The following is a 26,213-nucleotide window of genomic DNA, read 5'->3' on the forward strand; positions in this document are numbered from 1 at the left end:
TCAGCTGCTCCCCGGGTGCACAGAGGCAGGGGTGAGGCCTGAAGGGATCGGGGCTGGCTTGGCTCCACCTTACTGTGGTGGTTTAGACACTGCTGTGGCTCCCGGCTCTGCAGGGTGATGTCCCAGCTCCTGCATCTGGCCTAGAGGCCCTGGAGGCCCCTGCCCAGCCTCCAGCTCACCGTTCGCTCACCATTCACCACCTGGGAGCCTTCTTTCTGGCCACCCAAACTCTTTCACCTTTGTGTTGAAATCTTGCCTTGATGGCTTTGAACTCCTGTCTGTCCTTTAAGATGCTGCTTAAATATCACCTCCTCCAGGAAGCCTTCCCTGATACCCCAGTGGGGTTAGGTGCTTCCGTGGTGCCCCCACAGCCCCGTCTTGCCCTGCTCCATCACTGGTCTCCCTCAGCAGTGTAACCTCTTTCAGAATGAGTCAAAAGCAGGGTCTTCACTGTGATTCTGAGGCCCACGGGGGCTGGACAGAGACGGAGGTGGGGACGTTGGCTGAGGAAGGCGTGAGTGGCAGTCTTGGGTGAGGGGCTCTCCCCCAGCATGGTCTGGTCACTGTCCCTCAGCGCCTGCTTGCCTGGGCCTCCAGGGGAGCCCGTGGGAGGTTGGGGCCAGTGGTCTCCAGCGGTGCCCGGACTCCTGCCCCTCTCCTGGGATCCCGGGCCCAATGCAGATTTTCTTGGTAAAAGAGCGACTCACACATTAGAGAAAAGTGCTCCATGCTGGTCAGCAGCTCACAGAGCTGGTCCCTTGGTCACCTGGAGACCAAGGGAGGGTCATCAAACCTCTGGCGCTGCCCAAAGGCTGCGTGTGAGTGTCCTGCGGCTGCTGCAACCACACACTGGGGGACTTAAAAGAAATTTATTCCCTCACAGTCCTGGAGACCAGACGTTCACAATTAGTATCTCTGGGCCAAAGTCAGGCGTCAGCAGGGCCGCACTCCCCCCAGGGTCCTAGGGGAGACCCGCTCCTTCTCCTCTGCAGCTGTGTTGGCTGCCACATTCTGTGGCTCGTGGCCACATGGCCCCAGGGTTCAAAGCCAGCACCTTCACACCTGACTCTGTTCCATCTTCTCATCAGCGTGGCCCGTGTGCCACTCTCCCTCTGCCTCCCTCCTGTAAGACACTTGTGATGACATTTAGGGCCCGCCCAGATGACCCAGGGCAGTCTGCCATCTCAGGACCCTTGACTCAGTCACGCCTGCAAGTCGCTCTGTCTGCAGCATAGGGGACGGGCCCAGGACCCAGGCTTAGGGCGTGGACGTCTCTGGGGGCCCTGTCCTGCTGACCACCCGTCAAGGGCAGTTCAACCTCTGTAACTTTACACTTCTCCCCCCCACCTCTGTCCTCGTCTTGACCTTGGAGGGGGAGGCGAGGACGTTTAAATCGCTGCCCCTCCCCAGACAGTCCTGGGGTTTGGGATGAGACAAGGAGGCCCATGGCCTTTCTGCTCAGCCGTGCGCTGAGCCACTCACCCATCCCTTCCCTCCCCTGCGTTCCCTCTCTGGAGTGTGCTCCCTCCCAGCCCCCGCCGGGCTCAGCGCCTGGAGAAGGAGTATCCCCCCAGCCCCTGGCCTCAAGGAGACAGACAGACAGACAAGGGTGCCGTGCCCTGATGGCCAGGGACCCAGGGCCTGGGGACAGGGTGGGTACAAAGGGAGTGGTGAGGCCAGGAGCGCCCTCCTGGGGGGCTGCCCTACACCAAGGACGGGGCGCTGGGTGGCACTCCCCAGGTGGAGCTGCCAGGCCCAGTGTACCTGGAGCAAGTGGCCACGATTCTCCAAGCAAAAGGTTGCCTGACAGTTCACTGTTATAAACAGCTCTGCAATGGACATTTTGGTACATGAATTCTGTCTTCCTGATCACATTCCCAAGGTCAGATCATCTGGACTCATGAATTTCGAGGAGACATCGGCCCAGGGGCTCCCTGCACAGAATCACAAGCTCCTGAGCAGGCAGGGCCCAGGGAGGACGCTCCGTCCCACTCTAGCTTGACAGAGTCACTGCTCGCTGTGTGACTGGGGGCAAGTCGCTTTCCTCTCTGACCCTCAGGATTCTCATCTATAAAATGATGCTACAAGCACGGGGGGAGCGTGTTCCAGAGTGCACAGGATGGGTGGGCTCCCAACGGCATCCCAGAGAGACCACCGTGCGCCACACCAGCACAGTTCGCAGAACCCCAGCTAATTAAGCCCCACTGGGTGCTGGGTCTGGGTAGGCTCCGAGTGGCAGCGATAAACGATTCATCATGCAATGGGGAGTGGACAGGGACACTGTCACCACTAGCTGATAGACACAGGGAACGGGGCAGGGGGAGGGGGAAGTCCTCCCTGGGGGACTGCGCATGGCTTCACAGAGGAAGCCGCGGCTCAGTGGGGCCTTAAAATGTGTGCAGAGCCTCAATGTTCCTGCCTCCCCGATTGCACTGAACCCCTGAGTGCCGCCCGTGCACCCCTGGGACTAGAGCACCTGGGGGCATGTGTCCCATCGGGAGCCAGGAATGAATGAGCAAACCGGTGAAGGCGGGAGGGCAGGGGGAGGGAATTCCAGGCAGGGCCAGCTCACGCGTGACGCTGCTGGGACAACACGCTGTAGGGTGTGACTGAAGCCTGGGCTGCTTGGGGGGTCGATCAAGTAGGGCGCCAGATGGGAGCGTCTCAGTATGAGCAGCTGCTGCCAGACCCCAGGCATCACGCAAGGGAGGACAGGGGACCCACGGACACGAGCCCTCTGGCTTTCCCCGACTTTCTGTCCCAGACACCGTCCAATGGCCTCTGTTTGTGTCACTCCCAGGAGACTCATCAAGCACCAGGAGCCAGTTGCACAGAGTCAGCTTTTAGACCTTTGAAGCGTTTAATGCCGTTTGAAGGTCATAGTCCCTGGCGGCAGAGCTGCATCAAGGGTAGAAGAACAAGCCGGTAGAAGAACAAACCAGCTTCTAGAAAGAAGTTGGCTCTCTACGTCAAGAGTCTCGCAAGAGTTTATATTCACTGACCTGCAACTACTCTTCTGCTCGTCCTATTCTTATCTACGTCCCGAGGAAGGAACCGCAGACGCCGCAAACGCTCATGCCAAGGATGCTCACCCCAGGGTGGAGACTGTCGGCACGGCATTCAGTGCTGCGGGACTGATGGACTATATGTGACGCCCTCAGCGTCACAAACCCACTAGATTCTAGGTAGCTATGTAAGTGTGTTTTAAAAAATATTTAATATAAGTCAAACACATAGACTACACAACTATAACGTGAGCACCGTTGACAAAAATAAGCACAGCTCTGGCCACCCCGGCCCTAGCACTGCAGTGATCCCACCTCCTCCCTCTGCCCCCAGCCCCAGGAATGGGAAGAGCTGGCCCTGTGCCCCCACGTCCTCGAGTGGCTTTTCTGTCCTTCCATCACTACGTGGCCAATCCCCTGAATTAATCACCTCTGTTTTAAACACCTAGAGTAGCTTCTGTTTTGAAAGCATTTTTTTTTTTACTTTTTATTTTGAAATACTTATTGATTTCTAAGAAGTTGCAAAGATAGCACAGTGAGGTCCCATGTACCCTTCACTCAGTTTCCCCCAGTGGCTGTATCTCATGCAACTATGGTACAATATTAAGGCCAGGACACTGCTGTGGGTGCAACACGTGTCTATTGTTCTGTGTCATGCCATCACACGTCTGGATCCCTGTACCCATCACCACTAAGACTTCCCTGTGCTGCCCCTTTGCAGTCACACCCAGCCCCTCCCCAACCCTGGGGACCACAAGTCTGGGCTGCGTCTCCGTGGGTTTGCCATTTTGAGGTTATACACATGCAGTCACACAGTGTGTGGTGCCTGGGGACTGGCTTTGCCTTTCAGCGCGATGGCCCTGCAATCCACCCAGGTCCTGGCGTAGGTAGTTTGCTCCTCAGCCCTGCTGCGCCGTCGCCGCAGGGTGGGTGGCGTGGTCTGGGCACACCTTGATCCGACTAACTGCTCACCTGGTGCGCTTGGTCGCTGCCAGTCTTTGGCTTTTACACATAAAGCTGCTATGGACAATTATGTACAGGGATGTGCGGACATAAGTCTTCCTTTCTCTGGGAAGATTGCCCAGGAGTCAATAGCTGGGTGCATGTGTAGATTCAGTTTTTCTAAGAAACCACCAAACCATTTTCCGTAGTGGCTGTACAATTTTACATTTCCTGAGAGGATTTTGAGCAATGCACAAATCTAGAAGAAAACCACAAAAATGATCATTATTTTTGGTTGGCATAATGAAATACAAGTTTTATTCCTTGTGTGTATATGTCTGTATCTTCCAAATGTTATGAAATAAACACATATTTTGCAATCAGAAAGATATTAAATTCTGTAAAAATTATTTGATGGAATGAGAAAACTCTCATGAAATCATGTTTCTAAAGATGAAGATACCGCCAGGCTGTTGGTATGATCTTAGCTATAACACACACTCGCACACACTCCCGCACATACGCACTCACACACACAAACACCCGCACTTTCATACATACACCCGAGACTGAAGACCAGAGGAGAGTAACCTGGCGTGAGTGACAAGGACTCACCGTGGCCACTGAGACGAGGGCCCGGGTGTCAGCATTAGTTTCCCGTGGCTGCCGTAACACACACTCACAGACTGGGTGGGTTAACAACAACGCAAATGTATCTCTCGCGGTTCATCCAGAGGCCAGTTCAGAATCAGGGCGCGGGCAGGGCTGCGCTCCCTCCAAAGGCTCTTGGCGGGCAGCTCCTTCCTGCCCCTTCCAGTCCCCGTGGCTCCAGGATTCCCCTGACTCGTGGCCGCGTTACCCCAGCCTCTGCCTCCATCTTCTCAGCCATCTCCTCCTTCCCCTGCTTCTCCTCTCCGTGTCTCTCACAAGGACACACCTGTCATTAGATTTAGGGTCCCTGTGGATAACCCAGAATGATTTCAACTTCCGTACATCTGCAAAGACCCTTTTTCCAAATAAGGGCACATCGCGTGGCTGGGGGCTTGGATGTGGACATATGTCTCTGGGGCCACCATTCAACTTACTACAGGGGGTGGCTTTTAAAAAGATTTCTGCATACCCTTTGCTACTTTCTAAATTATCCATAATGAGAAAGGATAGTTTTTATTATGAGAAGCAATCGGTAATAATGCTACTAATAAACAAGTTACAAAAAAGTACTAGTAATTTTTCCCAATTTGAGAGAGGACAAGAAATACAAAGGGGGAGACAGTTGACAATGACAGGGGGACATCTGGATTCCTGGACCCACCACCACAAAGACTTCCCTGTGCTGCCGGATGAGGGAGGGAGCCAGGTCCCCCCCAGGTGTCAGGACACCCCTCCCTATTCCCTCTCCGCTACTTCCCTCTCCCCACCAACCCGCCCATCGCACAGGGCTGGACACTGCCCAGAGAGCAGCCGTGTCAGCGAGCTGGGTGACATCATGGCTCAGGCATTTCCCAACTGTGCAGGGACAGGGCTGGGGGCAGGTGGCCAGGACTACAGGGACAGGGGTGGGTGATGCAGGACCTAGGGGAGCTGCAGATGGGAGGCTGAGACCGTTTACTGAGCACTGTCTGGGCAGCACTGTGTGGGCCCAGGTGAGGTGGTGCCGTATCTCCCTTTACAGCTGAAGGGACAGCAGCTCAGACAGTTGGACCTTCTGGTCCAGGCTCATGGCTGGTGAGTGGCAGGGCTGTGACTTGGGCTTGTGTCCAGGCACTGTATGCAGCAGATGTTGGCTGAGCTACGCTGGAAAATGTGTCCCTTCATCTGTCCTGGAAATATGCAGTGGTGCTCAGCAAATGTCCCTGGATCCCGTCTCCCCAAGGGCAGAGCTCATGTTTCAGGTGTTCCTGTGTTCCAGTGTCCAGCCCAAAGGGAGGGACCCCTGGGGTGATGACCGAAGGCTCCAGGGGATGGTCCCAGGGCAGAGCGGGGTAACCTGAGCCCTGTCCTACAGTGTCACTTGCTCTCTCTGTGATGGGGCAAGTTTCACGCCCTCTCTGGGCCCCCACTTCGCCATCTGCACAGTAGAGGTGGATGCTCTCTGAGGCCCTTCCATGCTCTGCTCCTCTGAGCTGGGGTGATAAACGGAAAAGCAAGTTTTCTTGCCCCTGGCTCATCGGCAGCCGGGCCTTCCCGGAACTGTAAATTAGCTCCCAGCTCTCAGCATCCCAGGCCACGCTCCCCCCTCCCCCGGGCCCAGCTAAAGGCAACCCACCTCCCCGTCCCCTTTCCCTCTAGAACAAACCAGGCCAGCAAGTCTGGGACAAACTCTCACCCAGGCCCTGGAAATGGGCCTCGGGGACCAGGACTGTTTGCCCAGTTGAGACAGTGATGGACATGGAGGTGCTACTACACTCCCAGACAGTGCAGCACACACACACACACACACACACACACACACACACACGCATGCATGCACAAACCACACAGGCATGCACACACATACTCACACACGCATACACATGTGCCGGCATGCACACACCCAAAGCAATACACATGTACCACATGGACACACACACAACACAGAGATGTGTGCAATACACACACACGTACCCACACAATGAACACACACATGCATGCATACCAACACCATGTGTGCATGTGCACATACACCACACAGGCATGCACATGCATACCCCCCACATGATATGCCTACACATGTGGACACACACACACCACACATGCACACACTGCACATGCAGGCACCCGTATGCTTGCACATGCACACATAATACACATGCTTGCAAACACTGAGACAAAGCAATATACACTTCCATATGATAATTTTATTGAGGACATAGAAGGAAATGTTGTTATTCTTGGGATTTCATGCCCAAGTAGTCAAAGTTGAATTGTAATGTTGTCTATAACTTACCCTAAATGGGTCAGAAGATAAAAATTTGAGAGAGGAGAAAAAATAAAGGTGACTGAATTGGAGAAGTTGGTGAAAATACATGGGTATTCAATATACTACTCATGCAGCTTTTCTGAAGATTTAAACTTTTTCAAAAGTAAAAGAAACTGGAAAAAGCTTACATTGTGAAAACAGGAGTAGGCTGGGGATGTGTCAGGCAAACTAGGAACTAAGATCACCTTCTTTACACAGCATATGCTATGTGTCAACTGTTGTCCTAGGTTCTGGATACAAAAGCTAAGGCAACTTTTTCTTTTAAAGGAGCTCATCACATAGAGGAAAAAACGGGTTAACAGATGTGAAATTTGTTGTAGAGAAAGCGTTTTCGTGTCCCTGTGGATTTTGGTCATTCTGAACAAATTTTTGCTGAAATTTGAGATCTGTACTAACAGACCAAACTATGGAAAGAAATTTAGAACTGTATAAGCAGGAAATGAGAGTTCCAGAGAGATTTACCTAACTCCAGAGGTTTGTGTTTATATTATATTTCAAAAGGGGATCAGGTCTGGGACTTTAGAGACATCTCTGTGTTGTAAAGCTAGAAACAGTGGACCTATCTGGCTGGTGGAGAGATTTATTTACATAGTACAGGTTAGAGTTAGAATCCAGGATCCCTCCTCCTATTATACTTTTCAGATTCTCTCACTAGGAGAGTTTATCCATATAAGCAGCTGAAATTTATTTTTAACCATTCTTGCCTATGATAAAGGCTGTACACAGAGGATATTTCATCTGGCTTTCATTGCATTGCCCCAGGGATAAGAATTGCAACAGCACTATTGGTTGCAAACAAATAGAAATCTGCCTCTGATTATAAAAACCTAGTACATGCATTCAGGACAAAGTTGATGATGATGAATGTTAAAAACCCAACAGAAATATATTAGCGGTTCTGTGTTCTAGTAACACAGAGAAGGGAGCTGCTACTGTCCTTCAGGATTTGGTCTGGATCTTGAAGACTTACTAGCATTACAGACAAGAAAGAAAAAGGGTTCTCATAACAGTTCCCAATAAATGTGCATTTGAATTGGAACAGGTGACATATTTCACATTTTAAATTTATGAGGTAATACCTGTTCTTGTCTCTCTTCATCTTGAAGGATTGTGTGAAAAGACCAACATAACAGTAGATATTGCTTAGCAGACATTTAGGGAGACAGCAGGAACAGTAGCGAGCATTCATGGGCTTCAGAGCCAGTCACATGTGAGTTTGAGCTCAACTGTAGGAGCTTGGACCTGTTAATTCAACTCCGAGTATCAGTTATAATAGCTTAAAAATGAAATATTAATGTTTAAATCAAAGAGATGTTGTCAGAAGTAAATGAAATAACCTATGTGAAGTGCTTAATGTAGCATGTAGAAATAATCAGTGCTAAATTTTGAGTATTTGTTCTCTTTCCTTCCTTTTAATCCTTCCTTTTACCAGTTTGTAAAAGGCCATCACGTTACAGGAAAAAGATGTCGACTAATTCTAGGACATTATTTCTACTATTTACCTGTCTTTGCAAATATTTCATTCTTGAAATTGAGCTTTTTATACATTGATCTTATGGGGCGAATTGAGTACACATCGTGACCTGTAAAGAGTGATTCTGCTTGAGTGAGTGGAATTAGGCTTTTGAGAATTCTTAAAAGAATCACAGAAATTGGAAACATTTATCAGTTATCTACGTTCAGGATTGCAAATGATCTGAGTTTACTAGCCACATTCTAAACTGTTTTTAGGTCAAAACAATTAAATTAAAAGAGAAAATGCCATTTTATTTTTCTTCATTCATTTACAGATTTATACACTGTATGGAAATATATAGGTATTCCAGTGGAACCTTTTCTCTGAAATTTCTACAGATACACAATGTGAAAAACAAAAGATATGTAGATATTTCCAACTACTTCAGAAGTTTTTTTCTTTTCTTTTTCTTTTCTTTTTCTTTTTTTTTTTTTTTTTTTTGCTGCAAAGATGATTGTAACTTTCTTAGCAGTAGTAAAGTATCATTTCAAACTGAGCCACCACAGAGGAGCTGCGAAACCCAGACTTCAGGCATTCCTTATTTTCAAAACTAAGAACTTCTGAGCTTTCAGAATGATTTTAGTTGAATAATATTTGGTTGGTTAGGAGCTGAAAATCATTCATAATCTGCTGATTACATGGGATAATGTTTGTTTTTTCTCCCATCATTGTTTATGGCATAACACCCATGGATAGAAAATTCCTCTGGACAGAAAAGAGAGTCATGTGTGCACATTAAGGAAAGAACAGAAAGAAGACCACTAAGGGCAGTGATATAATTATTTTAAATAATTTTTTTATGTAAGACCAGGTGAAACAAAAATATATACTATCACAAATGTATTGACTATGTTTTCCATGCTATTATTTCAAAGTTTTCTGATGTAGTAAAACAGTCTGATTTTCCATAAATATATTGCATTAGCTGGATTAGCCAGAACCTTCTATTTCTATTTGAGATTATAATCCAACCAAACGGAGCTTCATATGTGATGTTTGAATTGCTATGAATACCCAAACTATTTGAAGGAGTGTTCAGTTCACTTTCTAGAGCAGGAGAACAACAGGTTAATTTAATGTTATGAATAGTAGTCAATCATTATCAACCTGATTACCTCAAGTTTTTATCCTTTTGCTCTGTCTTTCCTCATCATCTCCGTGTGAGAGACCTCTCATTTAATTGCAACTTAAAGAAATTAAATGGTAGGGGGGGGACTAAAACATTTTAAATTGGTCTTTCCATCAACCCTGGATCTTTTTACTGTGATGGAGCCAAGAAATCTGTTTCTCCTTCTGTTATGTCACTAAAAATTTCAGGATGGTAGAAATATTCTGATATATAAATGATTTGACAGAAAGATCCTTAAATATCTAGATCCAAAGGTTTTCCATTCTGAAGTTGGGATGAGAACATAATCCATCTGCTGGATCCCTCGCTTAAAATATGTATGTCTGAATACTCTTCCTGTAATTGCTCCTAAATTTATCTTCCTTGATAGTTACTTTAAAAGATTTCCTATTGAAAGATTTTTTTTTCTGTTGCAGTATATCAAAAAGGTTTTTTTTTTTTTTGCTGGCAAATTAATAAACTCCTCTTTCTTTCTCTTCAAAAAAAAAAAAGTTGTTTTACATCTTTGTAGTCACCAGCATGAGTCTAGTCAATTTTTATCTTCGTGATATTTATTTGTTCTTTCAATAAATATTTAGTAAGGACTTACTATGTGATTAGCAGTCTTTGCCCTCAAGGAAATTGGAGGCTAGTGAAAGAGACAAAGAAGTAAATACTGTGCATTACGTGCCATGAAAGAGGTAAAAGAGCACATGGAATGAACATCTAATTCAGTTGAGGGAGTCAGGGAGGACTTTTGGGAGGAGGTAATGTCTCCGTTTGTATCTGAAGGATGGGGCAAGTTAATTTACGAAGAAGTGGAAAGAGTGTTTCAAAAAAGGGAATAGGATGTGCTAGTTGAGCTAGTTAATCAAGAACATGGTTTCCTTCCCAGGAATCCCACTGCTAGGTACATATCCAATGGAAAGAAAATCAGTATATTGAAAAGATATCTGCATTCCCATGTTTATCACCACACTATTCACAATAGTCAGGATTTGGAATCCATCTAAGTGTCCATCAACAGACTAATAGATAAAGAAATTGTGGTACATATACACAATGGAATATTATATACCCTTAAAAAAGAATGAAATCCTGCCATTTGTAACAATGTGGATGGAACTGGAGAACATTATGTTAAATGAAATAAGCCAAGCACAGAAAGATAAATCTCACATATTCTCATTCATTTGTAGGAGCTAAATATTAAAACAATTGATTTTATGGAGACAGAGAGTAGAATTATGGTTACCAGAGGATGAGAAGAGTAGTAGGGAGGAGGGTACAAAGTAGGGATGGTTAATGTGTGCAAAAATATAGTTAGATAGATAGAATGGACAATATTTGGCAGCACAACAAAGTGACTATGAATGATAAATTAGGATATACTTTAAAATAACTTTTTAAAAGAGTGGAATTGGAATGTTCTTAACACAAAGAAATGATAAATTCCTTAGGTGATAAATATCCCAATTCCCCTGTTTGATTAATGCATATGATATGCCTGTATCAAAATGTCACACGTATCCTATAAATATATAAGTATTATATACCCATAGTAATTAATAATAAAAAAGTTTTTAAAGAACGTAGTTTTCTTCTTAGAGTTTTTACAGTGCTAATCTTAGTAAGTTATTTCATATTTGTATTACTAATTTATTACTCATATCTGAGCAAATGATAAGGTTTAATCAATCATTTTACATTGTTAGAAGTTTTTCATAATTTAAGGTTCAAGTGGTACAAACAATGAATCATCTTTGTTATAACAGAATTCAAATTTTTAAAAAAGTGTTCTGATATAAACTAATATAGCTGGCACTATATGTCAGAATATACACAAAGCACATATGATAAATGGATTCCATCAGATTACTTTTCATCCTAGAAAACTATTTATCTTGATTTTATAAACTAAAAACACTAGGTAAGGCTTTTGAATAGCTGGACATGATTTTTCTTCACTTAGTCTTGCATGTGTGCACATTTAATCAGCTCATTCTATAGTAGTTTACATGAATTTGCATAGGCAACTGGTGTGTCATTGCTTGTCAGACTTATACATCCCTAATTATAATGATTGTTCTGCCTTTTACAAACCATATTTAAAAAGGCTGTATAATGAATTAAATAAAGCTTATTGTGAAATTTATTAGCTGTAGTCCTGATCTATTTAACTGAAAGAAAAAAACAGTTTGAGGAAAGGAATTAACTAACACACATGGACAGAGCCATTAGTTATGGAATGGGCCTACTCTTTAAAATGTTTTGTCAAACCAAATGTTTCAAGTCAGTGAGTTCTGCTCCTTCAGGGGAATTTCCCTGAAGAAATGTAGCATTTTGCCTCCACCAGTGGTACCATATTTACAGGCTTATTCTGCTTCCTCTTAAACTAGCTTACATAAACAAACAGCTAAATGTATTCAAATAGTAGATGAGCTAGAACATTTAAGGACAAGCAACACTATATTCTCTGGGTTTCTTTCCCAAGATGAAGTTTATCGAACCATAAATTTTGCCTGGTGAGTTACTCCTATGTATAACTTGGAAATTCTGCCTTTGTCAATTTCACCTCCCCTTGCTTTTTGCATCCATTTCTATGTCCTAAATATTCATATCTGTTAGCAGACCCTGGACTCCTAGACACCCTCTTGAAATCTTATATGCTCTTCTGTGGTGGCCCAAAACCCTGAGTATCTCCCTGCAGGTTCTTACCATAATATTGGCATGACTGTACAAAAAGCAAAGGACTAATTTATATGATGTTCCAAGAATTAATATATACAGATATGGGGCACATAACAACATTTCAGTCAATGATGGATGGTGGTCCCATAGATTATAATGGAGTTGAAAAATTTCTATCACATAGTGATGTGGTAGTTATAACATCTTGCCAGAATGCATTGCCTTTTCTATGTTTAGAAACATTTAGATACACAAATACCATTGTGTTAGTTCACAGAAAATTTAAAATCTTATTAAAAGAGATTCAATGTAATTTATAATTAAATAAATGCAAATCAGAACATCAGTATATTTTTTTACCTACCAGATTAGCAAACATTCAAAAAGTTTAGTAATATCTAATCTTGAGGAAGTTAAAAACAATAATTTTCATAAACTGTTGGTGAACATATAAACTGATACAACATTGTTTTTGGCAATTAGCAGTATTATTCAAATTTTTAAAATGTTCAGTCTTTTACTCAATCCTACTTTTAGGATATAATCCTCAATATAAATTCACATAGTTTAATTTGTAACAAAACAAACAAAAAAAGAACAAAAAAACCCAGAAACAATTTAAACTGTAGAACATGCATTTAATTCAATACTCTGAAGCAATTAGAAAGATATGTATGTTTTTTTTCTTTTATTGATATATAATAATTTCCATATTTATGAGTACATGTGAGGTTACATGCATAGAATGTGTTGTAATAAAATCTGGGTATTTGAGGTACCCATCACCTTGAGTGTTTATGGCTTTTATGTGTTGATATCATTTTGAGTTCTCTCTTCTAGTTACTTTAAAATATTGTTGCTAAGAATAGTCATCCTAAGTCTGCTATCAAATATTAGAACTGATTTCTTCTATCTAACTGTATGTTTGTACCCATAACCAACATCTATTCATCCCTCCCTCCCCTTCATCCACCCTTCCTAGTCTCTGTTATCTATCATTCTATTCTATATGCCCATGAAATCAAGTTTTCTAGTTCACACATGAGTGAGAACATGCATATTTGTCTTTCTGTGCTTGGTTTATTTCACTTAACATAGTGATCTCTAGTTCCATTCATGTTGCTGCAAATGATAGGATTTCATTCTTTTTATGGCTGAATAGTATTCCACACACATCGTATTTTCTTTATCCATTTGTCTGGTGACGGGTGCTTAGGTTGATTCCTTATTTTTGTTATTGTGAATAGTGCTTGTAATAAATATGCAAGTGCCGATATCCTTTTGATGTACTGATTTCTTTTCTTTTGGATAAATACACAATCGTGAAATTGCTAGATCATATGTAGTTCCATTTTTAGTTTTTTGAGAAATCTCCATACTGTTTTCCATAGCAGTTGTACTAATTTACATTCTCAGCAACAGTGTAAAAGAGTTCCCTTTTCTTTTCATCTTTGCCAGCATCTGTTATTTTTTGTCTTTTTAATAATAGCCATCTAATTGGGCTGAGATGATATTTCATTATAGTTTTGATTTGCATTTCCCTGATGATTAGTGATATTGAGCATTTTTTCTTATATCTATCAGCCATTTGTATGTCTTTTGAGACATGTCTGTTCATGTCCTTTGCACTCTTTCCAAAACATGCCTTATCACTACAATCACCTGGGACTCTTACTAAGCACACAGATTTCTGATCCCAACGTAAACTTATTGAATCAGACTTTCTAAAAGAGGGTAATTAATATGTTTAAAATGTGCCCCAGGTGAATTATATGATTAAGTCAGTTTGAAAATGCTGGTAAAATTGGTTTTATTCCATAGCAGTGGTTTTCAACATGTGATTTCTGGTCCAGGAGCACAACATCTTCAGAAAACTTGTTAAAAATGCAAAGTTTCAAGGTCCTTATCAGACCTAATGCAACAGAAATTCTGGAGTGGGGCCCAGCAATCTGTGGAAATATAAGCCTTCCAGGTGATTCTGAGAAAGACTAACATGTGTAAACCACTGTTCTACAGCTTTCAGAATGATGCCGAGTAACACCTGAGTGTGAGTGTTCCTACAACAACTCTAAAGTAAAAAGTGTAAATAACCAGGAGATGTTAGACTCTAAGACAGATAAACAGATTTTTAAAATGGATTTTGACATTGTCTCTGTAAATAATATATGAACCCACAACTTTGGGATTTTCTCCTACTGGGAAGAGGATGCTATTGTCAACTGAATGGTTACTACCTGCTCAGCACTGATTAAGCACATTTAGTATATTGCAATAATCATCAAACCCCATTTATAGGTGAGCACTTCGTGGAGGAGTTGGAATTTTGTGGGACCTTCGAAGGTAACTAGTGTTTCAACAGGTAAAAGTTGGGAAGAGAAAATTAATTCAGGGCAGAGGAAAGAGCATTAGCAAAAACAAAACCAAAGAAAACTAAGTTGTATTGGGACAATAGTGAATGGTGTAGGGCAGTGGGTCTCAAACTTTATCTCGATAAGTAACACTTAGGACTTTTTTAAACACTGGGCTTCAGCCCCAGAGTTTCTGATTTAGTACATCTGCGGGGAAGCCCAAGAATTTGAACTTCCAGTACTTTCCCAGGTAGTGCCGAGGTTGCTGGTCTAACTACACTTTGAGAATCAGGTATAGTGTGTTTAATGCAGGTTGATGGTAAACAAATATCCACAAATATTAGTATATAGGGCAAGATTACAGAGGGTATGAATTCATACCAAAAATTAATGACATCGTTTATGTATATATGTATTTATTCATTTGAATTTCATTTAAATGAGGACTAATGAAAGGGCCGTGGTCATTCTGGACTGTTCTGATGTAATATGCTAGATTGGGTCAGGTAAGGGGAGACTGAGACAAGTTCCAAAATTACTTAACTTCAGTCTACCTACCCTACTGCTGCTACTCCCATTCTTCAGCTCCTCATCATTATCGGATGACATATCAAATTTTTCAATTTTGAACATAAGCAAACTAATCAGACTACAGTGTGACTGATAATTATTTACTATGCCTTAATTATTTGCATTTTGAAGGTGATACATATTAATCTTAATTAATTTTAACTGTGGAACTCCAGCTACTGTAACAATGTTAAAAGAAAAATGTCAAACTGTGTGCATGTGAGGCAAAAGGAAAAATACTTTTTTTGGGTGGGAAGGCTTCCTTGGAGGTTGTTTCCAAGACTAATTCTCCCCAGCTGTTTAACAGTGCAGGGTTTCTTTGCGGTAGGTTAGTCCCACTGAAATGTGTTCTGCTAACCAATCAGCTGTGGTTGACAACTATGCATGGTAACCTAGTTTTAGTTAAGATTCGTACTTTCAGAACCTATTTAGTTGGAGTGTTCATGTTTCTTAGATGGTAACGGTTAAGGCTATGGCACACCAGTTTTGAGTTTGTATGTGAAAATATTCCGATATCTATGTAGTATTGGTCTTTCATTCTTATTTTAAATTCCATGTGCAAATTCTGCTTTTATTGTAAGTTTCATGAAATCCTTTATGAAGTTGGTGGGGATATGAGTAAGTAAAACATAGGAATATCATCATAATAGTGTTGTCTTTTATTTGCTCTGGTTCCAGTTATCACTTCAATTCCATATTATACAGACATGTAAAAAAAGAAAAAGATAAAGAATTTGCTTTTTTATAAGAGAATGTTACTTTCTCAATGAATGATCCAATAAATAAAAATCTTCCAACAGAATAACCTGGCAGAGGTATTATTTGGCTCTGTAATGAATAGCTTGCTTGTCTGCAGTCACATTCCTCTTGCCATTGCTGTTTCAAGGAAATCAGAGAATACTTTAGGAGACAAAGCTGTGGTCCCCAACACCCAGGCCTGTGTACCGGCACCAGTCTGCAGCCTGCCAGGAACCAGGCGGCACAGCAAGGGGTGAGCTGCGGGTGAGCGAAGCCCCACCTGTGCCCACCCCAATACCCTATCTGGCCTGCAGCACCGCAGGAGCCCAGCGCCCCCATCGGATCAGCGGGGGCATCAGACCCTCATAGGAGTGTGAACCCCACTGCAAACTGCTCATGAGAGGGATCCAGGTTGGGCGCTCCCCATGAGAATCCAAGGTCTGATGATCCGAGGTGGAGCCGAGGTAGTGATGCCCCCTCAACACGCCCCCATCAGCAGAAAAACTATCTTCCTCAAAAACCAGTCCCTGGTGTCAAAAGGTTGGGGACCACTGCAAAAGGGGACCATCAAGAGAGGGACACTGGAACTTTATCCAGGAAAACAATATTGTAGTGGCGTTTAACAGCCAACAGTGAGAAAAGGACAATACTTTGAAATACACGAAATTACCAAGAATAGTGACAACTAGATGAAGATCAAGAGCTAATTGTTTGAAAGAGATGACTAGAATAAGACAGAAAGGTAATGCAAAATGAGTGACCCGGAAATTAAAATAATTGAAAATAGACTTAGGAATGCAATAAGTGGCCAATTTAGCTATATTGCTCAAGTGTGTTGAGACTGATAAATGTAAGAACACCATTTTTTTGACTTATGATAATAAATACCATGGTCATTAGACTTATTATTTTCTCTTCTCTGCAAAGTCAGTTGAAAACTACTCAAAGACATAAGTATACACATACATAAAACACACCCAATATAATATTTTACATTGTAGAGAAATAACAACAATGAAATCAATCTTATCTATTTTCTGACTGGTAATGTATTTTAAAATGTATCAGAAATGCTGCTGCTGCTGATAATTCTATTTCACTATCTCAGAAAATTGATACATGAGCTTTCCAGCAACACCATCAGGCTGATTATGTCAGTGATTAATTAGACTTGATTGAGATTTGAGTATTTCAAATGATATTTTACCAATACCATTATTTTCTGAAATAAATTGCTATCAGTGATACTTCTCTTGTGTCTTTTCATCTTTCAGTATGGAGCAAATATAGAAAAGCACAGCACACGTAATAGTTGGGGCAAGGTCAGTGTTTAAATCAGGGTACAAATCTCAGGGTATTTCATCTCTAATGTCATTTTTTTGCCATTGACCTCTGGGGAAAAGGTTAAGATATCTACTTTCAGCCTACAGGGATCTGTTACCCTTTGGTTTTCGGTTTATGCTGAGAACACTGAGAATGATGGCACTGTCCCAGGAGAATAATGAAACAAATATTTTTAAAATATGCTATTGAAATTGCTACTGAGTATATAAATATAATAATATGTATTTCTGTCTTTTCTTGTAAATGATATATAAATGGTATCTTTAATTTTTTTTTTACTATTTTTATCTGTCATGGTACTAGTCACTCAGTGAATGATATTAGAAACATAATGCAAAGGAGAAAAAATAATGCAGATGTATAGTTTCAGGATGATTAGAAGTGAAAAGAAACTCAAGCGATCATCGTGGGTGATATGCATAAAGCATGGGGTTTGTATCATGGTGTGCTAAGTTTGTAATGAAAGCTCTATCACTTATTGGCCACATGACTTTGGATAGTGTCTCAGTTTCCTTAGTTATAAAATGAAATTCTTCAAATCTAGTGTCTTACAGTGAGCTCCCCCAAAAGTAGAGTCTGAGTAAAGAAGGTAGGTGCAGGTAACTTATTTGAAACACGATCCCAGGATGCAAGAGTAGAAAAGCAGGGAAAATGAGACTGAGAAAGGAAAAGCCAACAGGATAATGGTTCATTATCGAGTTTTCTACTTAAGTAACAAGGTCTTAATTCCACCAGGACTTCCGAGAGTGGTTACGAATGCCTCCTAGAAATGCTGCTCCGAAGGACAAGAGGCTGGGGCATTCGTTCCCTACTGATTGAGAGTTGTCCCCAGGGTCATTAATTCCTTCAAAATTTCAGGTTGCCTTTGCAAAGGATCCCAGCTGGCTCTTGAAGCTGTAGAGGCAGAACAGTGGAGATATGTGAAAATCACTTAGTGCACATAAAACTGTCCACCAGAGCTGCAGCAGAAATCAGAGATAGGTAGGTCAAAGGGATGTGTGGCATCAAAAGTGTATAAAGTTATTTGAAATATTTAATGTGAGTGTGTAATTAAGGTGCTTGATACTTTGTGGGCACTTAAAATGTTTCCTTTTCCTTTATTTTAAAAATGGGAGAAGACTTTAGGGGAAGTATTATTCAATTTCATAAAATTATTTAACCTCATAACTGGGTCTGGACCCCATGTCACCTGACTCCAAAAATACTTCATTCCTTTTGTTGGTATACCACCATAAACTTGGCCTTAGGGCATAAAATTGTGTTCTTATTGCCCTGTCTTCAATCAAGCTTAGAATAAATGCTGACATATTATTTGTAATGGTCTGAAATTTCTACCTACATCCTTCCAAAGAAGGAACAATAAGGAGGATACCGTTAACATAAATTTAATCTTGTAAAAGTGTGATTAGCTAACCACATGGTTTTAATCATGAAGGAAATAGATAATTTTTTGAAAACACTTTTACTATCTTTTGAACTTAAGGTAGCACTCCCCCCCCCAAGAGTGGTGGAAAAATATTGACCCTTGGCAAGGAAAGACACTGTTTGGGTTTTTGTTTCTGTTATTTTTTTAGTGTGGCTTATAGCTTTGACTGATTCTCAGATTTTTGTTTGTTTTGAAGTCCACTGCTTTTTCCTTCACTTATTCACAGTTTCCATTAAGCTATTTCTGTATGTCTACATTTCAAAAACTTGTTGCAATAGCTCTCTTCTATCCCACAGACTGGCCTACAGGTTTGCTATATACTCTTCTTCTCTCCCCCTACCCTACCACCAACCTGTCTACCATAACTGGGCAGATAACTCTTTCCAATCTTTGTCTTAGTATTTTGTTTTTACTCTCTGAGCCAAACTATATGTCAGGCAGTTAACTGCTCAATTTCCAAAGAATTTATTCATATTCATTTTGTCCCATTCTTGAATGTAAATTTAATGATTGCATTACTATACTGTATAAAAGGGAATAACCAAAATGATCAGGTAAATAGAGAGCTTTAATATTGTGATGCTAACATTATCAAATCAGTTCTTTTTCCTGAGCATGAAAGAAAACTACATTTCCCAGCTTCTTTTTCAGTTAGGTAAGGCCATGTGACTGAGTACTAGTCAATGGAAATCAGTGGAAACAATGTCAGGCCTTTCACGCCTAGGCTATAAAAACCTCTCAGGCCGGGGCGGTGTCTCACGCCTGTAATCCTAGCACTTGGGAGGCCGAGGCGGCCAGATTGTTTGAGCTCAGGAGTTCGAGACCAGCCTGAGCAAGAGCCAGACCCCATCTTTACTAAAAATAGAAAGAAATTAGCTGGACAACTAAAAATATATATAGAAAAAATTAGCCAGGCATGGTGGCGCTTGCCTGTAGTCCCAGCTACTTGGGAGGCTGAGGCAGGAGGATCGCTTGAGCCCAGGAGTTTGAGGCTGCTGTGAGCTAGGCTGACGCCACGGCACTCACTCTAGCCCGGGCAACAGAGTGAGACTCTGTCTCAAAAAAAAAACAAAACACCTCTCACATGATCCTCGGTATTCATTTCCTATTTGTCAGTGCAATGCCAATACCTAAGGAGACTCAAGAAGCCACTTTTTGATAGCAGAAACTGAAGCAACTTTAGCCATTGAATAACTGGGGGGAGCAGCAGAAGTTTCTCCTCCCCACTCCTAACTAAATGCAGTCTAATCTGTTATATAAATGAGAAATAAATTTACATGATTTAAAGTTTATGAGTTTATTATAACAGTTATCCGACCTTAACTAATGTGGAAATATTACCTTATAATTGAAAACATTTCACAGAACATATTTATGTATTCACTTGACTGTTACTATTTAGTATGATGTATTTTTATACCTATTTTCAAATAAAGGAAATGAATTAAGTAGTGTTATCGAGGGTTTTGTGTCAAGTACCAGATAGATTTATAGGACTTAAAACATTAGACAAATATCAACTATTGAGGCAGGCAATTGGTTGAATGAAAGCAGTAAGATAAGACAAAGGGGTCCACAATATATAAATATCTAGTCAGGTAGGAGACATTAAATATAATGGCTGATCCTGGACCAAATATATAGTATTCTCTTCTGTGTATTGGAAGAGCAAGGGTAGGCCAACAGTGTGGGAATGTGTAGCCGAAGGAAATGATGCATCCCCCAGAGGTGCAGCTCATTCCTGATTAAATTAGGTTAGAAGGCTAGGCCTTTGGGGAGATGCTTACACTAAATGAAACTATGCTAATACATGCTGCATTCCCAGCCACTAGATAAACAGTCAGCTCTCCAAAATTATATCCTTCCTAGGTGACTCTGAGGAATTCCTGTAACAATCTGCCATAACGTGACAAGTGCAGTTCAAAAGTTTGAAAATTATAAAATATGGTGCCATGTGAGGATAATGAAATCTCTGGGAGCCTGTGCAAGCTAGCTGGTAGGGAGTCAAATGTCCTGTGGCAGAATCCAAGGTCCTTTTCCAGGGTTTGGCATCCCCTAGTTGCAATTGTCCCCTCCAGTTAGTTTCCAGCTATTCTCTGGAAGCAATACAGGGCTCTGTGGTTGACTGGGTCCTCTTACAACAATGGCAGACCTATTTGTCTACCTTGTGCCAATATCACAGTGTCTTAATTGATATAATACTATAATGGCTTATATGTGGTAATAGTAATACAGTGTAATACAGTAATAATAACAATACCCCTGTACTGTAATAATAAGTTACAGAAACTATTGTGTTCTTTCTTTGAATTCTTAGGCTAATAGGAATGTTAACACTTATTTTGATCTTCTAACCAAATCAATAATAATATTTCCATTTCAATACTTAATCCACTCTGCTGCTTAGTTATAACTGATGCTTTCATTGGAGCACTGCCTTTCACATGTTCCATTATTCTCATTTTATCCTTTATAATTGTTCTGATAGTCGAGCGACTGAAGCCTAATGCTTTCCCAATGAATGATGGCTTCCGGCCTTTCTTCCAATGCTTAATTATTTCTACTTTTGTTTGCATTGTAATCACCTTTCTCTTCACTGAAGGCTCACCTGGACTTGCAGTGGAATTTCACCTTGGATACATGGTCATAAGAGTAAACACAGGTATGGCTTTGATTTCATTATGGTTTTGATTTGCATTTCCTGAATTATAAATGACATTGAGATTTTTTTTCTGTGCTCATTGGCCATTTGTATATCTTCTTTGGAGAAATATCTATTTGGATCCTTTGCCCATTTTTATATCAGATTATTTGTCTATTTATTTTTTTAGTTGTGAAAATTCTTTCTATATTCTAGATAGAAGTCTTTTATCAGATATATAATTTGTAAATATTTCCTCCAATTCAATGGGTTGTCTTTGCACTTTCTTGTTAGTGTACTTTGAAGTGAAAAGTTTTCAATGTCCGTAAAATCCAATATATTTTATTCTTTTGTCACTCATACTTTTGGTGTCATATTTAAGAAAGTATTACCTAATTCAAGGTCACATAGATTTACCCATGTTGTCTTCTAAGAGTATCTCTTACATTTAGATCTATGGTCTTTTTTTGTATTTATCTTAGTTTTTCATATTTTTGGGATACATGTGATATTTTGATACATGTATACAATATGTAATGACCAAATCAGGATAATTAGAATATTCATCTCTCCAAAAATGTCTTTTTTGTGTGCTGGAAACATTATAATTCTTCTTTAACCTATTTTGAAACATACAATATATTATCATTAACTATAATTTTCCTACTGCATGGTTGAATACTAGAACTTATTATTTCTATCTAACTGTATTTTTGTACCTATTAACCAAATTTCTCTTCATATCTCCCCTCCCCTCTTCTTTTCCAAGAGTCTGGTAACCAGCATTCGGCTTTCTACCTCCGTGAGATCTACTTTTTTAGCACTTACATATGAATGAGAACATGCATATTTATTTTTCTGTGCCTGGCTTATTTCACTTAACAGAATGATCTCCAGTTCCATACATGTTGATGCAAATGACAGGATTTTGTTCTTTTTTGTGGCTGAATAATATTCCATTGTGTATATATACACCATATTTTCTTTAGCCATTTATCCACTGATAGACACCTAGGCTGAGTCCATGTCTCGGTTATTGTGAATAGCGGTGCAATAAACACAGGAGGGCAGATGTCTTTTCCATATACTGATTTCCTTTCTTTCAGATATATACCCAGTGGTGGGATTGCTGGATCATATGGTAGTTTTATTTTTAATTGTTTGCAGAACCTCCATACTGTTTTCCATAGTGGGTATATTACTTTGCATTCCTACCAACAGTGTATGAACATTCCCCTTTCTCCACATCCTCACCAACATTTGTTATTTTTTGACTTTTTGAAAATTGGTATTCCAACTGAGGTGAGATGATATCTCATTGTGATTTTAATTTGCATTTCCTTGACGATTAGTGATGTTGAGCATTTTTAATATACCTGTTAACTATTTTCTTTGTGGAAAGTGTTTTTGATTACTAACCCAATCTCTGTGCACTATATAGGTCTATACAGAGTTTTTCCTTTTTTTGAGTCAGGTTTTGCATTTTTTGTGTTTTTAGGAATCTCTCCATTTTGTCTATATAGTTTAATTTGTTGGCATAGAATAGTTCATAGCATTCTCATATACAAAGATTCGTAGTAATGTCTACTCTTTCATTCCTGATTTTAGTATTTTGAGTCCTTTTTTTTTTCATTTGGTCATTATAGGTAAAGACTTGTCACTTTTGTGGATCATTTTAAAGAACCAACTTTTAGCTTCATAGCTTTTCTCTCTATTGATTTTTTGTAATCTATTTCATTAATTTCTGATCTAATCTATTACTTCTTTCCTCTGCTTCCTTTAGGTTTATTTTATCTGTTTTTTTCTAGTTTACAAGGTGGAAGGATAACATTGATTAGAGATCTTTCTTCTTTTTTAATATAGGCATTTCCAGCTATAAACTTCTCTATGAGCATTGCTTTTCCTGCATCTTGTATGTATTATGTTGTAATCTCACTTTCATCCTTCTCAAAATATTATATAATTTCCCTTGTAATTTTTCCTTTGACCCATTAATTAGGAGAGTATTCTTTAATTTTCATGTATTTGTGAATTGCACAAAATCCTTCTGTTATCAACTCCTAATTTCATCCCAATGTGGTTGTAGAACTCAATTTGTATATTTCTATCCCTTTTAATTTTACTGAGGCTTGTTTTATGGCCTAATATATGATCTATTGTAGAAAATGATTTGTGTACATTGGATATGATATATATTCTGATGTTTTGGGGTTCAGTGATTTACAGATGTGTATTATATCTTGGTTTATAGTGTTGTCTAAGAACTCAATTTCCTTGATTATCTTCTAAATAGTTGTTCTAGCCACTACTGAATGTGGATATTGATGTATTCAGCTGTTATTGTTGAATTGTCTATTTCTTCTTTTGAGTCTGTCAATTTTTGATTTATGGATTTTGTAGTTCAGATGTTAGGTATGTATGTTAATAAATGTTAATTTGTCTTCATAAATTTTTATTTTTATCACTATAAAATGTCTTTTTTCTATAGTTATTTTTTCTTAAAGTTTATTATGTCTGATATTAATATAGCCACTCTAGCTCTCTTTTGGGTACTTTCTGCATGGTATATATTTTTTCCATCCTTGTATTTTCAACCTATCAATGTCTTTTATAGAAAGCATGTAGTTGGTTCATTATTTTTAATCTACTCTACAAAATTTTGCCTTTTCATTGGGGTTTTTTGTACATTTACAGTTGATGTAGTTACTATTTAATATGGAAGAATTTACACCTGTCTTTTGCCATTGTTTTCTGTATGTCTTATGACTTATTTGTTTCTTTAATACCTCTGTCACTGTTATTTTGTGTTAAATAGACATTTTCTACTATATCATTTTAATTCTTTTGTCTTATTTACTATATTTCCTGAGATGTTTTCTTAGTGTTTTTTCTCAGATTACATTTAGCATCATAATTTAAGACAACTAGATTTGAATTAACACCAATATAATTTCAATAGCAGTGACAAAGTCAGTTTTTGTTTATCTGTGACTGTCTCAATTTCACCTTCATTTTTAAAAATTTACCCTTCTTTCCAAGTTTTATTCCAACAAAAATAAGATTAAAATGTCCATGAAAATAATCATCATTACAATAAAGTATTCAGAAATGACCAGCATACAATTCAGAATGTGATGTTTTGCACAAGTTAAAAAAAAATTCAAAGCTTTCTCAGGTTGGAAGATTAGGAAATCTTTTACACAGAAATTGCACCCTGAATGAGTTCTAAAATCCCAATATTTTGTCTTTTATTTATCTTTTTATTTATGTTCTCTTTCTTTCTTCTCATGCTTAGCTTTAGTTTCTTATTTCTCATGGTTTTTGATCAACTATTCCACTTTGTTTTGAGAACTCTGATTATGTTTTTTCATTCTTTCTTGTTAATATGGCAATTTCCACTTTTTCAGCAGTTTGCTAACATTCATGTCCTTATTTAACACTTTGATAGCTAAACCAAGTTCTGACTTCAAAGTCATTTCTTCTTCCTTTCATTCTTGTTTTAACACTGACACAGATGCAGCACTATTATTTCCAATGCATAAGGTTTTCCATTACCCATAATTTCCATTAGAGCCGCTCTGATACAGATGAAAGCCATGGTCCTTATTCTAGCCAATGTACAGTAATGCAATACCAAAGGGACGTTTTCCTCCGGACTGTGTATAAGCTTGTTTGATATTACACAGTGCTGTAACCAACTGCTCATAGGAATTGGCTTCTGAAACCATTATAAATACTTTTTTGAGCAATGAGCCTTGGTTTATTAGTCAGAACATTAGCATTTCCTGCCACACTGCAAGCCATGTCCGCACTGAGCCCATAAATATTTTTGGAGAAAATGATTTCATCAAGAGGCTTGTGGATGTTGTGTCTTTCTGCTGCAAGCAAAACATCATTGCTTGAGAAAATTCCTGAACAGGTGCCTGCATGTTTGATGCTTCCATGGTACATTCAACTTGGTGCAAGTGACCTTCTGGAGAAAATACAGTGGTCTTGGAGTCATATCCTTAAGACATCTATTTTTTTTGTTTTTACAATAAGCTCTTTTCAAAGGATGAAGGACATCTTTTTTGAACTTTGTATAATTCCAGAGGGAAGACACTGAAGAGTCAAGATCTACACAGAGTACTTTACTCTGCCAAAGAAAAAACACTACTACTGCCCAGCTATCCACTTCTGTGATAATATGACCCATGTTTGTGTGTGGAACCACCTTTCTCCTTAATTTTTGAAGGTTATTTTTGCTGGATATAAAATTCTTGGCTATTATTTCAAGCACTTTGAATATGTTATCCCATTGCCTTCTCAACTCCATTGATTCCCATGAGAAGTCAACATTGTCTTTTTCAAGGATCCCTGGTAATGATGAGCTACATTTTTCTTGCTGATTTTAAGTTTCTCTCTGCCTTTGGCCCTTGACAGCTTGAATATGAGATAATCAATGTGTGAATCTCTTTTAGTTTATGCTGCTTGTAATTTGTTGAGCTTCTTGGATGTGCAGATAAATTCTTTTCACAAAATTTGGGAAATTTTTGCCCATAATTTCTTCAATTATTCTTTCTCCCCCTTTCATTCTCTCTCCTTTCCTTCTGAACCTTACATTATGCGTATGTTGGTACACTTGATGGTGTCTCACTGGTTTCTGAGCCTATGTTTATTTTTCTTCTTTTTTTTCCATTCCTCTGATGGGATAATTTAATTTGATCTGTTTTTAGATTTGCTGGTTTGTTCTGCCTACTCAAAGCTACTGTTGAGACTCTTTAGTGAATTTTTAATTTCTGTTATTGTATCTTTCCACTCTAAAAATTCAATTTGTTCTTCATTAAAATAATTTTTATGTCTCTATTCATATTATTTGGTGAGGCATTGTTCTCATACTGTCTTTTAATTTTTTATATATAGTTTCTTTTAGTTTTTTGAAGATA

The 26,213-nt window shown here is 39.8% G+C and overlaps 1 pseudogene; it reads right to left on the minus strand.

Moving 5' to 3' along the window:
• Nucleotides 1-24,536: 24,536 nt before the first annotated feature.
• LOC123625962 lies at nucleotides 24,537-25,304 on the minus strand (annotated as a pseudogene).
• Between the last annotated feature and the right edge of the window lie 909 nt (nucleotides 25,305-26,213).

Source organism: Lemur catta, chromosome 21 (genome assembly GCF_020740605.2).
Source record: "Lemur catta isolate mLemCat1 chromosome 21, mLemCat1.pri, whole genome shotgun sequence".
NCBI lineage: Eukaryota > Metazoa > Chordata > Mammalia > Primates > Lemuridae > Lemur > Lemur catta.